The sequence below is a fragment of the Enhydra lutris genome, unplaced genomic scaffold, assembly GCF_002288905.1.
Source record: "Enhydra lutris kenyoni isolate GAN:26980312 unplaced genomic scaffold, ASM228890v2 scaffoldscaffold8, whole genome shotgun sequence".
In the NCBI taxonomy this organism is placed as follows: domain Eukaryota; kingdom Metazoa; phylum Chordata; class Mammalia; order Carnivora; family Mustelidae; genus Enhydra; species Enhydra lutris.
In genome coordinates this window covers 11,681,589-11,703,034 of record NW_019154092.1, presented here as the reverse complement: position 1 = coordinate 11,703,034, position 21,446 = coordinate 11,681,589, and positions in this window count along the sequence as shown.

Sequence of the window (21,446 nt, the reverse complement as noted above, 5' to 3'; positions counted from 1 at the left end):
ATCTTTTAAAAAAATGGTTAAACTGATGTATCTTGTGTTATGTTTATCTTACCAAAATAGCAAAAAATTGCAGGTAACAGTTTAGGACGTCGTCAAAGACCAGACGTTGTTGTGCAGCGTCTCTGATGAAGTAACACAAAAAGTTCTCTGTAGGTAGGACATGTATTACCTTTACATTCAATGCAGAGGTATTATATAATCTAAATATGTTCTGATTTCTAAATCACAACCTAGAGCAATAAAAACAGAAAGTTAAAAATTATTGACTTATTGTTTGATTCTCATGCTTAGGTTATGAAAGCGTTAAAAGCATGAAGGCAAAATATCCAGAATTAAACATATTTTCTGAAGAAGAAAATGTAGCAACAGGAAGAAGTAGATTTGTTTTTCAGAAGCATTTCTGAGCTTCAGATTTATTGGACTATATCTGGGAATGTTGCCTTCAAATATTTATCCAGAAATGCCTCTGGGCCACCAAGAAAATGTGGTCAGGGACAGGAAAGAGAGAAAGTTAATTGATCCATGAAACTTTTTTTTTTTTTTCAAAAAAGTAATACAGAATTCCTTCATAACAATATTTACAATTTGTCATTACTATTTTTGTATGTGCTGTTTACCTCTTTACTCTGTCACACCAGAATATAAGCTCCATGAAGATAGAGATCTTATCTACCTAAAACACCATGAACCACTATGTATACAAGAAAATTTGGTATATAGGAAATATTTATATACTCACTGAATAAATGAATAAATGACTTTATCCTCAACAGTATCTAACTGGTAATGGTATCTTGTGCATGGTAGATAATAGTAAATAGTTGTTGATCTGATTATGTATGCAAAAAAACTGATGTTAGTTGAGTAAGAAGTTTATGATAGCACAATAAAACTCATCAGGACCTCAAGGAATCGGTATTGTATTTTACTTAGGACACCACTGATTGTGAGATGAATAATTACCTTAGGAAATTTAAGAAAGAAAACATTTTGCTGATTAAGCAGTGACCCACCGTTAATTGCAATACACATCTTGATTACAGAGATTTTAAGAATGTGAAAAATGTACTTCTCAGCATTTAAAAAATATAGTATACAACAGGGACTTTTCCTGAAGGCCTATTTTAATATGTCTTTTTGTTTTCATGGTAATCTTGAACTGAAAAGAATACTAACAGGCATTAGTCTAAATGTTCATATAGTACTCAGGCAAATCTTTGTTTGTGGAATGATGTTATGTTTAAGCAACATTTGAGATGAAGAAGAGCAGATTCCAAGCACACATTCTTAAAGGAAAGAAGAAGGAAGAGCAGCAAAAGGGGAATATGAAGGGAATATGGCAGGAACATTGATCAGGTTTGACCTTCTAAAGATCACCTTGAATGCAATGACATGTGGGTCCCAAAGAGGACACAGAGACACCAGCTAGGGGGCTAATGCTGACTTCCCAGAGAGCACTACGGGTAACCAGGACTAGGATGGTGGAGGTAGGATGGGAAGAAGTACACAGATTCACGAGATATTGTACAGGCAACATGAACAAGATTTGGTGATGCATTTAATTATTTTCCAACCACCCTTTAAAATTATTTGGCAATGCCTCTGATTCAAAGTTTAAACAATAGCACATATTAGGAAACATTCCATTATTTTTTAAAACAAATGTATATTGTATATATTGTTTAAATATTTAAAACAAATATATGTTCTAAATATATGACTTAAAGTTTATTTTACTTAGCAGAAATAATAAGATTTCCATATTTCTGAGGGTGTTTTACACTTAACGAACTCATTTTTAATTAATAGACTTCTTAGTGCCAGAGTTTCCAGTGTCAGATTGGCATAGAATGATAAAGGTATGCCGTTTCTAGAAGGGCCTGGTTTTAGAGGGCATTAAGAAGTTTTAGGGGGCACACTTGCACTCCTCAATCTGTCATCCACATCTGATCTGTGTGGAGACAAGGGCCAAGTTGGAAAAACTTCTGAATGGACCCATTCAACAAATTCTCATTGTGCTGTAAATTATCAGTCCACCTTTCTGATACTCTCCAAAGTGCTAACATAGAAAGTGTAACATAAAACTTCACACTAGAGTTTTTTTTTTTTTTTAAAGATTTTATTTATTCATTTGACAGACAGAGATCACAAGTAGGCAGAGAGGCAGGCAGAGAGAGAGGAGGAAGCAGGCTCCCCGCTGAGCAGAGAGCCGCATGTGGGGCTTGATCCCAGTTTGATGGTATCATGACCTGAGCCGAAGGCAGAGGCTTTAACCCACTGAGCCACCCAGGCGCCCCCACACTAGAGTTTTTAATTAAAACTAGAGGTTCTTCAGGGGTGCCTGGGTGGCTCAGTGGGTTAAAGCCTCTGCCTTCAGCTCAGGTCATGGTCCCAGGGTCCTGGGATCGAGCCCTGCATCAGGCTCTCTGCTCAGCAGGGAGCCTGCTTCTTCCTCTCTCTGCCTGACTCTCTGCCTACTTGTGATCTTTGTCAAATAAGTAAATGAAATCTTAAAAAAAAAAAACAACTAGAGGTTCTTCAAATTATTATTATAAAAGGCAGGGGTAACTGTAAGGCAGGTGCCTTGAGTTTTTTACCTCCATTACCCTGTCTATGCCTTTGTTCCTTTCTCTTGCATCACATACTCTCCTATTATATGTTGACCTAGATTATGAATGGATATAAAGATCAAGATAAGAATAGAGAGAATAAAATTACATGTGTGTGTGCAATTTAAGAGCAAGATATTCTAGAAAAAAATTGCTAGCACAGTTCCTATTGAGTATAAAATGATGGAGCAAGTTAAAAACAAGGGCAACTTTATATTTTATATTATTTATGTGTATGTGTAGTACTTATATAGCAAGTAGAAAATGCTTGAGGCCATGCAGTCCACTCCATTCCCATTGCCAATAACTTCAGTGACATCTGACGGAGCGCAGTGAACTTTCAAAGATACAATAGAACCAAGATCTGTAACTGGAGGGTTCTAGTGGTGGGACAGAGAGAAAGCTTGTGTTGGATCCTCCAGCTCTTGCTAGAAGCTCATTCTGCGGAGACTTTCCTAGAGATCCATATCACTGGGATAGCCTACAATTGGATTTTTAAATTTTCTTTTCTTTATTCTCTACCTTTTGTTTTAGAAATGTGGCTTCTATCTCATTCCACTTTCTTTCCTCTCACTTAATTTTATTCTTGACTTAAAAAGAAAGACTTTAAAGATATTTGAACATTAGATTCTACTTAGGTTGCAGAAAGGTATTTTTTAAAAATATTTTATTTATTTATTTGACAGATAGAGATCACAAGTAGGCAGAGAGGCAGGCAGAGAGAGAGGCGGGGAAGCAGGCTCCCTGCTGAGCAGAGAGCTCGATGTGGGACTTGATCCCAGGACCCTGGGATCACAACCTGAGCTGAAGACAGAGGCCTTAACCCACCGAGCCACCCAGGTGTCCCCAGAAAGGTATTTTTAAAAGGGGATTCACCTCTTTGCACTATGAACATCTGTTATGGATTAAATCAGAACTTCAAAAAAGATATGTTGAAATCCTAAGTGCCAGGACATGAGAATGGAAACTTTTTTGGCAATCCAGCCATTACAGATGTAATTATTTAAGATGGGATAATGCCAGACTGGGTGGGCTGGTGTCCTTATAAGAAAAGAGACAGTGACACAGACCATGGGGGAAGAATGCCCATTGAGGCAGAGACCAGCCAAGGAATGCCAAGGATTGCCAGCAAACCATCAGAAGCTAGAAGAGACAACGAAAGATTGTCTGCTCTAAGTTTCAGAAGGAACATGGTCCTGCCAACACCTTAAGGTCAGATTTCTGGACTCCAGACTGTGAGACAATATGTTTCTGTTGTTTTAAGCAACGCAGATCGTGGTACTGGTTAAGGCAGCCCTAGGAAAAGAACAAACCACCCATCTATCCATCTAGCCCTGCGCCCATCTATTCATTGACCTATTCATTCAAATGACATTTATTTAGCATTTGCTGTGTACTAGGCACTGTATACAGCAGTTCCAAGGAGGCAAAGATGAAAAAGAAACCGTCTCTGCTTCTAAGACCTTTTAATCTCAGGGGACAAGATACTTGGGGACACAAGAAGGATTTACTCTTCTTGGCCTGTGCAGATGGCAAGGGGGTGTTGGTCACGGAAGACCACCAGAAAGGAAATGTAAAGCGGGAGTAGATGACTCTGGTGAAAAGAATACAGACAGAAGAATAGTGAACGTGGTGTTGAAAGGGAATGTACAGGTTTCACTATCTAACTTTAGCTCTAAATAATGAAACTGATGCCCTTACAGGTTGTGACTAGCCTTGCATCACACAGCCAGGGGGAGTCAGGATGAGTAGTGAAGAGACAGTGCCATGGGCCACACACAGAGCAAGTGCTCTGCCCACATGAGCTCCTCAATCCTCATCTCAATGCTCCTTTTACAAAAAGACTCTTAAGGTGCAGAGAGGCGAGGTGATTTGCTCAAGTTAAGTGAATTGTCTATTCATGCCAGACCTCAGATCCGAGCTGGCTTCAAAGCCTCAGGCCTCTGCACTGCGCAACCCTGCCCAGGATTCAGACATTCTAGATCTCATTTTCTTTCCACCTTCCCACAGTGCCTTACGACAATCTCTACAATGTCCAATTAAAACCAGACAGTTCCGTGTAATGTAAATTAAAACCTCTAAAAATATATTAGAATTAAAAATGTAATTGTGCCTTTGGGCCTCCCATTCTTTTAGCCTCAACAGAATGTACTATTCATAAATCATACGAATGATACGGGAATATTCATTCATTCAATGATACAGGAATATTCGTGCATTTGTGTAAATATTGAAATTAAATTACCATTTCTATTGTGATTGCAATCATCGCAGATATGGACAAGATTTATTTCTCTTTCACATTTTAAAGGAAGAAAAATCTAATGAAAATTATTGTTATACATTGATGTGCAGGGCTGGTGACACCAAGATGATTGATTCCCATGAATATTTCCAAACAAATTTAGTTCAAATGCATATTGATGGTCTTAGAGTTGGTACATAAAAAACCCCTTTATATAGATTGAGAAGAACTTTGAATTACTCAACAAATATTGTCATCCTAGGGTAAGGGGGTATACCCTTTGAAGCTTGAAGAAACAAACTGGGGATGAATAAAAGTAATTCTACCTTACATAAGAATAGTAAACTTCAGGTTGCATTGTCCCAGGAGGAGAAGGTAGTAAGTACTGCAATTATAATGATGTCACCATCTCCCGGGACTTTTCATGCTGTGGTCCATCAGTAGCTTGGCATGGCAGGGACAGGGCTGAGATGCTTACCAAGTGCTTAGGAAAACAAATGGGAAGGAGCTGCAGAGAATCTTGGTGCTTAAATATCTTGGAAAATCTGAGTATATTTACCTCATGCATCTTCCATGGGTGGCTTAGTACTTGAGCGCCTCTCGGGTATGATAACTGAGTCCCTCCTTACATTTACTAGGTGTGGGGCATTTCAAACATATCTATACCACTGGACTCTATAGCCAAGGTTAGAAAACCTCAAAAAAAAAAAAAAAAAAAAGACAAAGAGGTTGTTTTCCTGACTTCCTTGAGACCTACTTCTCTAGACTTCATTTCCTGAAGACTAACCTCTTTCATGTGTCCCTGATCTAGGAAATGACCTTACCTTCTGGGGACAGATTAGGACTTCCCCATAAGGCTAGGGGGGTATTCCTAGGCAGGGGTATTTGTTATTTTCTATAGGGACATGATGCAAAACCCCCACATTTACATAAAAGAGTCATATATCCAGGTATGCCTATTGGTGGGAAGTGCCCTTCCCTGCAAGGAGGGTCGGATTTTCTCCCAACTTTCACTGGTTCAGCAGGATCAGGAACTGGAGGAAATCAACATGCTCTCCTTAGGCATCATTTTAAGAGTTTCAGGTCAAAGAATTTGTGCTGACGTATGTATTTTTTCACTGAGCTCTCATAGAAAATGTAAATAGCATATTATTTGGCTACAAAATGTATAACTGATTTTCAGTCCTGGCTTATAGAAATCAGCCTCTTGGCTTACAGCTGTCCCGTATAATAAGCCAATTCTCTTAACTGAGTTAAAAATGATTTTCCTGTTCTATAATTGCTCTGGTGACTTCGTTTATGAGATTTTTCTCAACAAAGGTTTTATATATTCCACCAGTCTTTTTTTTTTTTTTTAATTTTTAGGTTTTCAGTCTTGAATAATAAGTTCTTCCTCATTGCTGGATTGTATAGGTAGAGTTTCATGGATTTTCTTGTAATATTATTTTATGAATCACAGTTATGTCTTTGATGTGTCCAGACTGAATTTTTGTCTGTGCTGTAGTTGGATGGCACTTTTATTTTCTAGACGTTTATGCCAGCATTGTTTATTAAATAACCCATTTCTCCCACTGAATTAGACCTTTTCATATAGTTATTCTCATTTACTGAAGCAATTTTTCCTCCTCATTCTACCCCCCTGACCTCCTTTCCATGCTTGCACAAACATCTTTCTTGTTCTGGTGCCAGTCGCTTCACTCTGTGTGGTGGGATGGAGCTCGCACAGGTCCCCTCAGGAACCCCTTGCCATTCAGTGAGGGGCTAAGCGAGCTGACAGAAGTCTCCGCTAGAGTTGGGCAGCTGAACCGATAGCAGAAGCCCAGGGACCTGGCCGTGTCTGTCCCAGAGGGCCCCTACTAGTGGCAACATATTTGCTCTAGACCTCTCCGCTGGGCTGGCTGGGACCCTGTCTAATCTGCAGGACAATGGTGGCTCCTCCTGACTCTCTCCTTTCCCAGGTGTCAGATCTAATCTGAGGCCTCAGGCTTCCCCTGCCCAACCCCGCTTTCTCCCCTTTACAGGTTGTCCTCTCTTTCTCCACATGAACCTCTTGCACCCCTAAATGGCTCACCGTCTGCTTTCCAAAGACTCACACTGACACCGAAGGCTGATTCTCCATTCCCCCAGGGGCAACCCATCTCCTTCTCTTGGCTGGCTTCGTCTTTTCTTCTTCCACGTCAACATTATTAGCATATTATGGGATTATCTCCTTCATAAAAAGAAGAGGTTGGCATTATAGATTTAATTGCATTACATTTACGTATTGATTTGGGGAAAATGGACACAACTTGTAATTAGGTCCCTTCAACAACGCAGATTTGCACTGGTAGATCCACTTACCTGCAGATATTTTTTGGATAAATACAGTACAATCCTGTAAAAGCATTTTCTCCTTCTTGTGATTTTCTTAACATTTTCTCTTCTCTAGCTTACTGCATTGTATAACATATATAAAATACAAAATATATGTTAATTGACTCTTTATGTCATTGGTAGGCTTCTGATCAACAGTAGGCTATTAGTAGTTAAGTTTTAAGGGAGTCAAAAGTTATAAATGGATTTTGGACTGTATAGGGGTCAGTGCCCCTAATCCCCTCTCATTGTTCAAGTTGAAGGGTCCATTGTAAAATATTCAACTGTGTATTTGCTTAGTGTTTCTCTCACTCTTACTAAGCTCACTGTAAGCTGTTTTGTTTATTTTCTTCAACACTGTACACAACGCATATCACAGTGCCTGGTACATAGCAGATTTTCTATAGGTATTTGCTGAATAAATGAAATAACTAACATTCAAAGCTTATCACTTCAAAATATGAATAAAGACATTTTAAGGTAGACATGATATGGTGAGTAGAATACTAATTACATTCTTTGGTAATCAAGCAATACACAACACTTGTTTTATTTTCGATACCAATTATCAATACAAATGGATTTCTTTTTATCTTAAAAAGTCCATTTTAGATATATTATTCAGACATGGAATGTGTTGACCGATTGAAACAATATTTATAAATAGAAGTTAGATTCCTATTCCACAAAATATAGTCTTAAAACTATATTTTAGATTAAAGAGGTTTTTGTGGAATTAAAGGATACTTGTAAAAGTATTAGAATAAGGATAAAAGCATTATCAAATTGAACTTGGAAGCCAGGAGAGATCACTCTGCTCTCTCCTGCTATCCCCACCACTTATAACAAGAGGAAAGGAAGCAGAGTGTAGGGAAAGAGCAAGTTCAGATCACAGTCCCCTCACTTAGTAGCTAAGCGACGTTGCAAAAGGTCAAACATGCATTCAACTCACCTGGAGAAGTCTTCTGTTTTGAACCAAATATACAGGTACCCAGGTGCCAACTTGGGGAGGTTGCCCAGATGATTCTGATGTGGACACTTTTCAGTTAGGAAGGTCTAAGTTACACTGAAGCAAGAAGAGGACTCCACATTTCTTACAGCCTAACACATTAAGGTTTATTTTACATTATATTATTATTAGAGAGGGGCTCTACTTCACAGTTGTTCAGGGCTGAGATTCACATGGACTCTTTAAATTCAAATTAATTAAACCCAAATAAATTTCAGTCACGGTAGTCACATTTCAAGTATCTGAAGCCACACGTGGCTTGGCTACTCTATGGGGCAGCTCAGAGGTGAAAGAGTTCCATCACTGCAGAAAGTTCTATCAGACAAGGCTGGTCCAATGAACAGTCGATCTCCTTCTCCTTGTGTGTCCTAATTCTAGTCTTATTATGCTCCTCCACACAGCCTCTATATGCATAGCAGTGCTCTGACGATGGTGCTGGCCATTGTTCAGAAGCTTTCCATGACGAAGGACATTTGCAAGCTAGATACTCCTAAGGCAGAGTCTGTAGGTTTGGTGCTGGAGGAAGATGTGGGATATATTTTAGGATAGCAAAGTCATAGAGAAAGGGATAGAGTAGAAAAGAAAGATACACATGAAAAAGGGTCACATGAAAGACTGGTGGGTCCCAAAGGGGATAAAAAATGGTTGCAAAAGCCAACCTATAGGGGTGCCTGGATGGCTCAGTGGGTTAAAGCCTCTGCCTTCAGCTCAGGTCGTGATCCCAGGGTCCTGGGATTGAGCCCCACATCAGGGTCTCTGCTTGGCGGGGAGCCTGCTTCCCTTCCTCTCTCTCGGCCTGCCTCTCTGCCTACCTGTGATCTCTGTCTGTCAAATAAATAAGTAAAATAAAATCTTTAAAAAAAAAAAAAGAAAAAAGCCAACCTATAAGGATTATATTATGATTAAATAAGTTGAGAAGGCAGAGAGGACTGACTTTACATGCTTTTGCAAATAGGGATCTTGTGCAGAGGAAGTGGGCTAACAAACTTTCATCTCTACTGAAAATAGAATAGAAGGTGATGGGATTAAATTCATGGATGAGAGGGGTGCCTGGATGGCTCAGTTGGTTAAGAATCCAAGTCTTGATATCGGCTCATGTCATATCTCAGAGTTGTGAGATCAAGCCCCCCTGTCGGGCTACACGTTGCAGGTAGAGCTTGCTTGCGATTCTCTCTCTCCCTCTCCCCCCGACCACCCCTCTAAAAAATTTATGGATGAGGAACTTTACTTATGTATATTTATGTACTTTATGTATATTAATATTTATTTATTTATGTATAACTTTATGCATTAAGAATGAAAAATAGCTAATTGAAAATACTCATCTATAGTATTGTGAGGTGGAAGCTGTATTATATTTTTATTTTTATTTATTTGTTTTTTTAAGATTTTATTTATTTATTTGACAGACAGAGATCACAAGTAGGCAGAGAGGCAGGCAGAGAGAGAGGAGGAAGTAGGCTCCCCACTGAGCAGAGAGCCCGATGTGGGGCTCAATTCCAGGACCCTGGGATCATGACCTGAGCCGAAGGCAGAGACTTTAACCCACTGAGCCATCCAGGCACCCCTGTATTATATTTTTATAGTTGGAGAATACTATACTCCATATCAGTCCTCCATATTCCATCCTATTTGAAAATGTGGGAAAACGTAATATTTTACTTCATGGTCCCTCAGTGCCTCTTCAAAAGTTGTGATTCTTTTTTTGTTTGTTTTTGTTTTGCAACTCTTCTTTTTTTTTAAATTATGTTCAGTTAGCCAACATATGGTGCATCATTAGTTTTTATGTAGTGTTCAATGATTCATTAGTTGCATATAACACCCAGTGCTCATCACAAACACGTGCCCTCCCTAAATACCCATCACCCAGTTACCCCATTCCCCCCACCCTAGCAGCTGTGTTCTTCAATGCAATAGACTTGTAGTGAAAAAGGAAGGAAGGAAGGAAGGAAGGAAGGAAGGAAGGAAGGAAGGAAGGAAGGAAGGAAGGGAGGACGGACATGGGACAGGCCACCTGTGTGACCATTTGAACTACAAAGCAAACTAACTGGTTTATACTTTGGGATATGACTGATCAAGAGAAAAATCACACTTAGACGGGTTCTGGCAGACATTTTCTCAAAAACAAATGAAAAGAGCTGGTCACTTCAAAGAAAACTACTTTAACTGAAATTATTTTTGCCAGGGATGGAAATTCAAGCTTTCAAGTTAAAATTAGAGCAATAGAGAACTTATCTTTGCTAGTATAAGATTTTCAGCTCTGTAATTCTTGAAGATTTGTAGTATTATAGTATTAGTGGCTATACTAATGAATGGGAATTTTTGGTTATATAATGAAATATGTCAACACTTAAAAGACCTGCATAACCCAGTGAACCAGTATTTTCCAAATGACCAACGCATAATACTACAATCATAAATTAAGTCATAAGGGCAAGCTACAGCCAATGCACTATGATGTAAAAGAATATAAATATGAGGATATGGCTTCAGATTCCGCATATATCACATGTGGAGCTTTGGTGTCATATTAAGAATGTCCTGTGAAGGGAGACAAACCATAAGAGACTCTTAATGTCACAAAACAAACTGAGGGGGGCTTGAGGGAGGGGGGTAGGGAGAGGGAGGTGGGGTTATGGACATTGGAGAGGGTATGTGCTATGGTGAGTGCTGTGAAGTGTGTAAACCTGGAGATTCACAGACCTGTACCCCTGGGGCTAATAATACATTATATGTTTATAAAAAAATAAATGAAATAAAAGAATATCCTGTGAAAAGACCACTAAAATACTCTTCCCTTCCCAACTACATATCGGTATGAGTCTTGATTTTCTTCATGTTCTTCAACCAAAGTAATATATCGCAACAGATGGACTGCAAAAGCAGATATAAAAATTCACCTATTTTCCCATTAATCTAGACATTAAGTTTTAAAAATGTAAAACAAATGCCACTTTCTTAATGAGCATTTCAGTTTTGGAAAATAGAACTATTTTTAATTTAAAAAATGCTATTTATGCTAACATATCATATATTTATTATTTTTAAATGAATTACATGCTTTTTAAACATTTCTCCATTTAAATTTCCAATAACATAAATATTGGTAGATATAACTGACACAAAACACCTCTTATTGGATTCTTAATTATTTTTAAGAGGATGAAGCAGACATAAAAGCAAAACATTTGAGAACCACTGGCTTAGGACCTACTCAAACTTAATACAACAGAACACCATGGACAGCTCCACAGATGCTCCAACAGCCCTGGAAATACTTAAGGTCTAGAACAGTAAATGGAATTATAGAATTCCATCTATTCACTCTATAGATCTTCAGCCACTGCAGGGCATGAATTTTTTTCAGAGAATTTTAGAAAAGATTTCAGACCTGAACATAGGGAGTATTTATTGTTTTCAATCCATTCCTTAAAAGTACATTAAATTTAAAAATTTTTAAATATCTCATTAAAATGATCTTAAAATAAACTGCCAGAATGACACATATTATGTGATAATATGTTTTATTCCTCCTAAATATGAATAAAACATAAGAACATCTTGTTTAAAAGGCGAAGTTATTTAGAAGAACAGTTTTACACACACAAAAAAATAGAATTATGGGAGCAGATTCACTAATTGCTCCTTAGCTGCTACAAAAAGTGTTTCCAGTCTAAGTTTTCTTGTTGTATAAACTCTTCTATCCTACCACTTATAGTAGATGCTTATTTTTAAAAATGTAAAGTCCCTGTCACTTTGTAAGTATGTGACATGAAACAACATGCACAGTGATTTGACAGGACAGTTGTTAAATATAAAGTCAGGCACAATAATCAAAGCATCTAAAAATAACTACATAAGGGAGCTTTCTTCCAAACTCTGCAGGCTGCTAAGGGTTTGCGTTATTTCCAGATCTGAAATAGTTTGTGATCATTGTTTATTTAAAGGCAATACTATTCTACTTTGATAAATTTACCACATAATATTTTAAGGCTTTCCCAATACTATTAAATAAGATGTCATTAGATAGTTACATCCCAAATTTACATCTATTTCTCTTCTTTGAATGACTAATTAAACTGATCTTTTGTACCGAAACCACAGAGAGATAAAACATGAAATATGGATATTATTAATCAATGTTATTATAAATGATGTTTTTATATGTTAATAAATTTGTTAACTTTGGGGGACTGTAATAACCATCAAATTATATTTACGTGTGAGCGAGCAGAATGATGTTCACACGGAACATGTAAATATCTAAATATTGGCTTTTATGACAGTCTAACATCGAAGCTTTAAAGAGACACAGCCTTTGGAGAAGAATGGTCAAATATACTGATGTCATTTCTTTTGGGATTTACTCTCTGGTATTTTTAGTCATTGGAAAGACAGGAATATAATATGGAATAAGTTTTTCATAATTAAATTTTGTATTTACACAATTTTATTTTCAGTTGAAGTATAATTAGCATGCAATATTATATTTGTTTCAGGTGTACAGTATAGTGATTGAGAATGAGGTATGTTACAAAATGCTGACCACAAGTGTAGTTATCCCCTGTTGCTGTACAGAGTTATCATAATATTATTGACTGTATTTCCTACACTGTCCTTCTCATCCCCTGACATATTTATTTTGCAGTTGGAAGTTTGTATCTCTTTATCTCCTTCACTTATTTGTACCTATTTAAACACATTTCATTCAAAGAATCAAATCTCATCTTGAATGTTTACTAAACAATGTTCATAATCACTCCCTAAAGCAAAGAAGTCAGTCAACTCCTTCATTTAATAAAAAACTGGAGTTCATGGGAACAGTCTGTGAGTATTTTGCATGTACGATCTGTGTTGATCACTGCGGTATGTACTGTTGGACATCCCAAGCACATATTGAATGCTTGACCCTAATCTGCACGAAACCAAGATCAAGTTGAACAGTAGATGAAGAACACAGAATTACAGGATACAGACAACTTACAAAGTCACTTGGTTCTGAGTAGAATTCAGACAAGGAAAAAATCCATTTGGACTATTGGAAATTGTTGAATAACCTTTATAGACAGGGGAAGTCTGAGTTTCACAAACATTTATTCAATATGGCAGTTCATGGCAATGTGGAAGCAGATGAGATACCAGCTCTGACCACTAAAAACTCAGAGTCTGGTGGGAAATAAAGTCACAAAGCAATGCCTTCAATACAGTGTTGTGCCTCTAACAGCAGGGGAATGCCAAGGAGCACTTTGTTTGGAGTGTTAGCCATGGGCAGTTGGCCATGATGTCTGGACTGAGCTCTGAAGAATGAGTAAATGTTAACCTGCTAAAGAAAACAGGCAGAAGCTCCAGGCAGAGGGAGCTGAAAGAATAAAGTTATGGAGGTGTGAGGTGGCAATCAGTCTGTAGAGACCATAAATTATGGAATAAATATCCATCTTCTCCTGCCCTTGGACATTAGAGCTCCTGGTTCTTAGGCCTTGGGATTTAAAGAATGATACTGCTGGCTCTCCTGGTTCTCCAGCTTGTGGATGGCAGATTGTGGGACTTCTAGGCCTCCATAATTGTGTGAGCCAATTCCCATAATAAATTTCCTCTTATATCTTTCTCTATATATCTTCTTGGTTCTGTTTCTCTGGAGAACCTGAATACATAGTCTATCCTCAACACAGAAGAGAAAGTCATCTTTTAAAACATATGTTTTATCTCTCCTCTACTTATCAAACCTGCCTTAGCTTCTCAATCTCACTTAGAGAAAGTCCTCACAGTGGCCAATAGAGCTCTCCATCATCGGATCTCTTGTTATTTCTCTGATTTCATATTACACTATTGCCTGCCATACTTACTTTGCTCAATCTACAGTGGCCAACGTCTAGTTTCTTAAACAAGTTGGATGCATTCTTGTTTCCACTTTGCATATGATTCTGACTTCTGCCTTGAATGCCCTTCTCCTACAAAGCCACCTGACTCATTCCTTCATCTTTTCCAGGTCTTTGTTCAAATATCATCTTCTTGGTGAGGTCTTCCCTGATGGCCCTATTCAAAATTGGCCAGCACTAACCATTGGCAAGCACTACCATTGCTACGCAACCCTCATTTTTACTTTATTTTATTTATTGTTTGTCTCCCCTGACCAGGATGTAAATTCCATGAAAGCAGGAATATTTTACTGTTATTCACTGCTGAATCACTACTATCCAGAGAATTTGACAAAGAATAAAAGATCTATAACATTTTCTATATGAATGAATAAGTAAATAAATTTTGACATAATCGAATAAAAAGCTCAATTGGATTTAATATCTGCTATCACAAGAATTTAAAAATTAAATTTGTTAATGTGAGAGTTGTGGTATTTAAATATAATATCAATGCCTTATAAATTTAGAATGATTATAAAATCAATAGCTTATACATTTTTATTACCAAGTTGTTTAAAAAAAAGTTTCTCATCAATGGAGACTATCAGAATTTGAATAAATCATCATAAAATTTCTTGTTCAGGAATAATATGGAAACATTTCAAGCATTAAAAACATACTAAAAATACATACTCATAGAAAGACTATGTAAAATTTATCATGAATACTGAAAATATTTTTAAAATATTAAAAATCAAAATTATCTTAATATGCTATCTTTACATTTTATCATAATTATATGAAGAAAAACTAATACTTTTTTTCTCAAAGCCCAACATACATCTCCAAATCCTTCCATTTTACCATTTGCCATGTAAAATTATGATCTACTATGTATGCTATTAAGTAAATAGGACCGGAAAGCACTGATCTAGAAGGCTCATCATCAACCAATATCCCAAAGTGTGACTGTAGGCTTGAGGGATGGGGACCCAATGTATCTACATTCTTAGGCTACGGGTGAGTTGGAAATTCTCCAGTGTTGATGCCGGAAAGGTTGGTGGATTCTCAGTATAAATTGCCTCGAGTGCCACAATGAAGAGTTTGGCCTTTATTTCATGGGAGTAGAGCACGTTGTGGCAAATGCCACGAATTCTCCCCATAGTGCCCCAGTGCCCTTGCTTCAGCTCAGGTGGGTCTTTATTTCTGTCTAGGAATCAGGATCAGCTCTCATCTAACTTCTGCATTCATTTCAATGGTTTTGGCCATTGTATTAGCCTTTGAGAATACAAAACATAATGTTGCTTGTGTCCTCTCAAAAACTGACCATCTGCTGGGATTCTAGGTTGCTCACAGGGAACCGTGGTTGTTCCCACCTGGGGAATGGTAGCAGTGGGGCAAGTCCCCAGAAGGAATTTGCTCAGCCTTTCTTTTGAAGAGAGGTATTTTAAGCAGGATCTTGGCCATCTTAATTTGGGTGAGCTTGCCAAGATGTGGATTTGAGGCTTCCCATAAGCACAGCCATGGTGACTGCTGACAGTCTAGGCCTAGGGCTGCAGTCCTAAATTGAACCCTGGAGATTAGAACCATGAGGTCTGCTGATAAATAGATTCTTTCCATTCATGCTCTTCAAGATGTCATCAGAGTTTAGCCACACTTCTTGAGTAGTATTTTAGAGCTAACTATTTAAATATAGCCCAACCACCAAGGCTAATGAAAAAATTCACCTTAAAATCACCGCGAGGTACCCTGAAAGTCTGAGCTCTGTGAAACGCCGGTCTTGGATCTGAAGTTGGGCAGCAGGCTCACATCTGGTCAGGAGGCTGCTAGCTCGGTGTTCCAAAATGCCCTGTGCTGTTGGGCTGCTTGCTACGTGAGGACAACTCCTCTGAAATCAAACTAGGGAGCATTCCCCAAAATAAATTCAAGCCTTCTGGCAAAACAGTTGAAAGCAGAGAAAATGATCCCCAAAATAAAGCGATGTCTTGCAACATTGCTACAAATACGCTGGAAAGTGAAATACAAATCTGGGGACATTTAAATTTAGAATGCACGTGATATTTGCATGGGCTCAACCTGGATCAGAGAGAAGACACATTAAAGTCGAGTACTAGTATTTTCACTTCTCTTAGGAAAAGGAATTACACCATTCTTTGGATTACTTTACATAGGCAGAGTTATATATCCTTAAAATATAATAGTATGCTAAGTGTATGCATTTAGGATACAGTTTGGAAATGCACACAGACCTCTGCATAAAAAGGAATCAAAGTTATAAATATACAATTATCTAGTTGTGTGCAAAATGAAGACATTGATAGGAGGACAATTAATTTTAGTAGACAAGAAAAAAAAATGTAATCGCGTGAGTTGTCTTATCAGCTCTGATCTCATTCCCAGAACCAGCTGGAAAGCCTGTTCCTCAGTCTGAATTATGTTTGCTGTTCCCCTCTTCCTTCCACCCCACCCAAAAGTGTAGGTGTGGTAGGGGGAGTACATCTCTTAGCGACAGTGCAGAAAAGTGTTAACACTTTAAATGAATTAATATGCTACATCAATCCAATGCTTCTCTTGTTATGAGTTAATTTCAAATATATTTTGCTGACGTGGCAGGGAAAGCCCAGATTCCACGGGACCCTGAGGGATGGTTGGGACACACACTCCGGTCTGCCTCACATATATGACCTGACACTGTTTCCTTACTTTTGTTAGGTCTCTATACTAAGGAAAGTTTGCCTTTAATAGTACCATTTATTTTTTAAAAATAAGGCATAAAAAAGTGTCTCCTCCTTTGTCTCCTCTGTACTTTCAGAAGAGGAGGGAGATCTTTAACCCTTATTGTCTTGTTTCAATTCTTTAAGAATGACCCTGAAGATACAAATGTAGTGATCCGAAGGGGCACGTGCACCTGAATGTTTATAGCAGCAATGTCCACAATAGCCAAACTATGGAAAGAACCTAGATGTCCATCAACAGATGAATGGATAAAGAAGAAGCATACACACACACACACACACACACACACAATGGAATACTATGCAGCCATCAAAAGAAATGAAATCTTGCCATTTGTGACGATGTGGATGAAACTAGAGGGTATTATGCTTAGCGAAATCAATCAGAGAAAGACAATTATCATATGATCTCCCTGATATGAGGAAGTTGAGAGGCAATGTGGGGGGTTTCGGGGGTAGGAAAAGAATAAATGAGGGGTGCCTGGGTTGCTCAGTTGGTTAAGCCACTGCCTTTGGCTCAGGTCATGCATGATCCTGGAGTCCTGGGATCTAGACCCACATCAGACTCCCAGCTCTGCAAGGAGTCTGCTTCTCCCCTTTTGTGCTCTCTCTCATCTCTCTCTCTCTCTAATAAATAATTTTTTAAAAAGTGAAATAAGATGGGATCGGGAGGGAGACAAACCGTAAGAGACTCTTAATCTCACAAAACAAACTGAGGGTTGCCAGGGGTAGGGGGCTAGAGAGAGGGTGGTGGGGTTATGGACATTGGGGAAGGTATATGCTATGGTGAGTGCCATGAAGTGTGTAAACCTGGCGATTCACAGATCTGTACCCCTGGGGCTAATAATACATTATATGTTAATAAAAAAATAAAAAAATTAAAAAAAAGAACATATGTATACTTCAGTTCCTTACTATTTTATTTGCATGAATTCTAAATTCAGTTCAAAGGTGATGGGACCTAGGACTTGGCTGCGACCTCCTACTGAGGAGCAAGATTTCAGAAAGTTTGTAAGTGTAGGCCATCAAGAATGACCTTGAGAAGTTTTGAGGTCATTTCGAAGTGACAGCTTTCAGAGTTAAGCACCGAGCTGGGATAATTGAGCCGCAAAGACAAGGCGGCCGTTAGAATGGAGATAGTGGTTGCAAACAGGCACACCTGTATGTTTTAATTTATCTGGAGTATTCTTACCTGGGAAAAATTACTCCCAAACACACCCAGAGACAACCTAAGCTCTGCTTTAGTCTTATTTAGGACACAGTCAACCAGTCAGATAGCTTATCACCACCTCCCTTCCCGCCCACCCAAGCCCTATGAGTTATCTTTATTTGTAAAACATTTGAAATCCAGAACACAGATATTCCAGAAAAACAAAATTACACAAAAGTTCTTGAGCAACTAGGTAAGCCCACGGAACCTTTAAGGTCATTGCTGTGGAATCAAATGTTAACAGTGACATTAAGACCTAACTGTCCTACAGGACAACATTTTTGTGAAAAATTCTGTTGAGAGATGCCAGGAGCATACAGTGCCACAGTAATGGGAATGGAGAGCCGCTGCCCCCACTCCGTCCTCACCGCCCCACAAGTGCCAGACCAGCTGGCCGCTGGGAGTGGAAATCCCTTGTCGGGGATAGATCAGAAGAGTAGGGCCATGGGGCTGGGAAGCAGTGCCTCTTACCTTCAAAGGGTTTCAGGTTGCCTCTGGGCTCAGGGCAAAGGAGTCCTACAACAAACAAGCAGTGTCTACTTGGGATCGGGGAAAAGGACGCAGCTCAGATATGCTGTCCTTGGGCAAACACATAATTCAAAAGTCCAAGTGTCATAACCAGAAAAGAATAATTGCATACAATAGATCAGGTGCTATTGGAATCGCTTCACTTTTCACTAGTTCTCATGGACCCTATGAAATTGCCATTTCTGTCAATCAGGGATGGTCAAATATCATCATTTTGACATGGTTCAAACTACCACTTACAGATTCTCCCATTTTCCAGATTAGAAAGCCTGGTAAAGAACTTGCCTGATGTCACAAAGCTGTAAGTAGCTAGCTAAACAGGTCAAGTGTTCTTGCAGGTACAAACAGTACACTCGAAAGGAAGTGACTGAAGAAATTTAATGAAAGAGGTTTACAAATAGGGTTCGGGGAAATCAAGAAGGTTGGGGAACCTCCTGGAAAAGCCATGCTAGAGATTGGTGTGGAGCACTGGGACATGGCTGGAGCTGTAAGCCAAGGGTTGAGCTGAGCAAAGTATCGGGGGTTGGGGGTGTATGTGTAGGGGGAGGACTGCAAGTCACTGTCAGCTATATGTGTTCTTATAAATGGTGTTAGCATTTTTCTTTTTTCATATCTAAAAGGACTGCAGTCAGGTGTTTATTCTTCTAAATATATAGTGTCTGTCAAACTTCTGTAGGAGTCATTCTGGGCACAGCAGGGACATTTCATGGACCACTGCAATAGAATGACAGCTAGATATTAGTCATTAGTTCTTAAATAACATCCATTTATCATCAAGCCTTAATGAATAGGTATCACCTGGCCAGCACACTCTAGACTTCTGTGACCCCTTCATCTTCTGCTCCCTGCAAGCTCACATTTCGGAGGAAGGGGGTGCTGAAAAGCAACACACTAATATCAGTTTTTAAAAAGCCATCTATACCCAGAGAAGTGAGTCCTTGGAAAGTGCCTGGATGCAGCCAGTCAAGCTCGACTCCCCTCTCAAGCCTCTGTCTTCTGACCTGTTGGCCAGGCTTTGCCGCTGTTCCCACCTGCAGTTGTCACGTGCTCTGACTTGCCACTGTCACCTAACTCTGGCCTCATCACAGCCTCCATGGTTCCTGCCAGGGAGTCCAGGTCTAGGTAACTCCTGGCAGTGTGGGTGGCTCCCTCCTGCTCCTGGTGGCCCTTGGATCCCCAGGTGCCCCCTTCTTCCACCGACTCCCATCTGTTGACACTGACGTGTGGGAAACTTGTCTTTTCTCAGAAATGACTAGAAGAAACATGAGAAACGATTCCTACAGAAGGAAGCCAGGCTGTGTGAGGATGTCTTCAATCTTAAAGATAATGTCTTCTATTTTAAAATCTCAGAACAGCCCCGAGCAACACCCTCGGGTCCATCCCTCCTCGGGAACTTTATACTATCACTTTGCTTTCGCTCAATAAACCCTGCTTTGCTGCCCACCACTGTCTGGTCTACCTCTCCATTCTTCGAACAGGTATGACCAAGAACTACAGGGACCAAGGGAGAAAAAAAGTCCTGTAACATTTTGGGGGGCTCATCTGGGCTCCCCACCATCATTAAGGACAACTAGCCATGAATAGTGGGCAGCAAGACTCTCTCTCTATCTCTCCCCATTCTGTTTGTTGACACAATGGACATCTGTTGTCAGCCAAGTAAGGGCCATTAGCGCGGCTGCCATTCTTAAGCCTTGGGTGACAAGTTTTCTGGGCTCCTTTCCGACTGATCCCCTCAACAGAAGTTGGGAATGTCAGTTTGGTAAGAACTTGAGAAGTCCTTTTGGGACAGATCACTGGATGTGAGGGACCTAGGGAAAATTGAGCAGCATTGAAGGACCTGACCAAGGCTATGCTTTGGACACCCAAAGGCTCTTGGTGGGACTTGGTTCCTGACCTGCCCATCCAGGCATCCAGAGAGAAACTCCTCTACTATTCTTTTCTTGGCTGATTCCTCCCCTGGGAGAATAAGTGGGGAAGCCCAGGATGGTGTCTTGGACATTCTCTTGGGAGTGGTTTGGGTGGCCTCCAAGGGATCTCACTCACAGTCCTCTGTTTCTGACTCCTCCTATCCTGGGCAATGCTAGGGAACTCCTCAGACTGGCTACACCACTGATGTGAAGAAGTGGCTAAGAAGGGCAAAAGAACTAAGATCTAAGGGATCTCCCAACTTTTTGTTTCTATCAGGGCTTATCCCAAGTGGACTTCCCCTCCCTGAGTGCCCCATCTTGTCCCTCCATGGGGCTTTGCCAGACAGAACAACTCTACTAAAAGAAGTCTAGTGTATCCATTGATCTGTGGAAACCAGGGTCAGTCTCTGGAGGCAGGGCCAAACCTGGTTAAGCACTTCTCCCAGCACCTCACGGAGAGGACACAGGTTTTAGTTGTCAGTCATATGGGTAGCTAGGGCCACATATAAGGAAAAGACGAGGAGTAACTGAGGTGAGGGATGACTTTTCCTCTTTTCTCAAGTCTCCCTGATCAACTCTAAGAAATTAAGTTAAGGAGGGCACAGTGGGTGCCCAGTGGGTGGCTCAGTGGGTTAAACCTCTGCCTTTGGCTCAGGTCATGGTCTCGGGGTCCTGGGATTGAGCCCCATATTGGGCTCTCTGCTCAGCTGGGAGCCTGCTTCCCCCTCTCTGCCTGCTTCTGTCTACTTGTGATCTCTCTCTGTCAAATAAATAAATAAACTCTTTTAAAAAAAAAAGAAATTCAGTTAAGGGATGCCTTTTCCTCTCTTCTTGTAGATGGACAGTTCCCTGATCAAGACCTTTAGAATCTCTTCCTGGCATTATAGGCTATAGGAAGAGTATTAGACCCATAAATCACTCAGTTTCATTTACTCAGATGCCTTCCTGGTTTTAACTGGATGAAGGCAACTCATTTTCTTTTGTCCTAAGTCA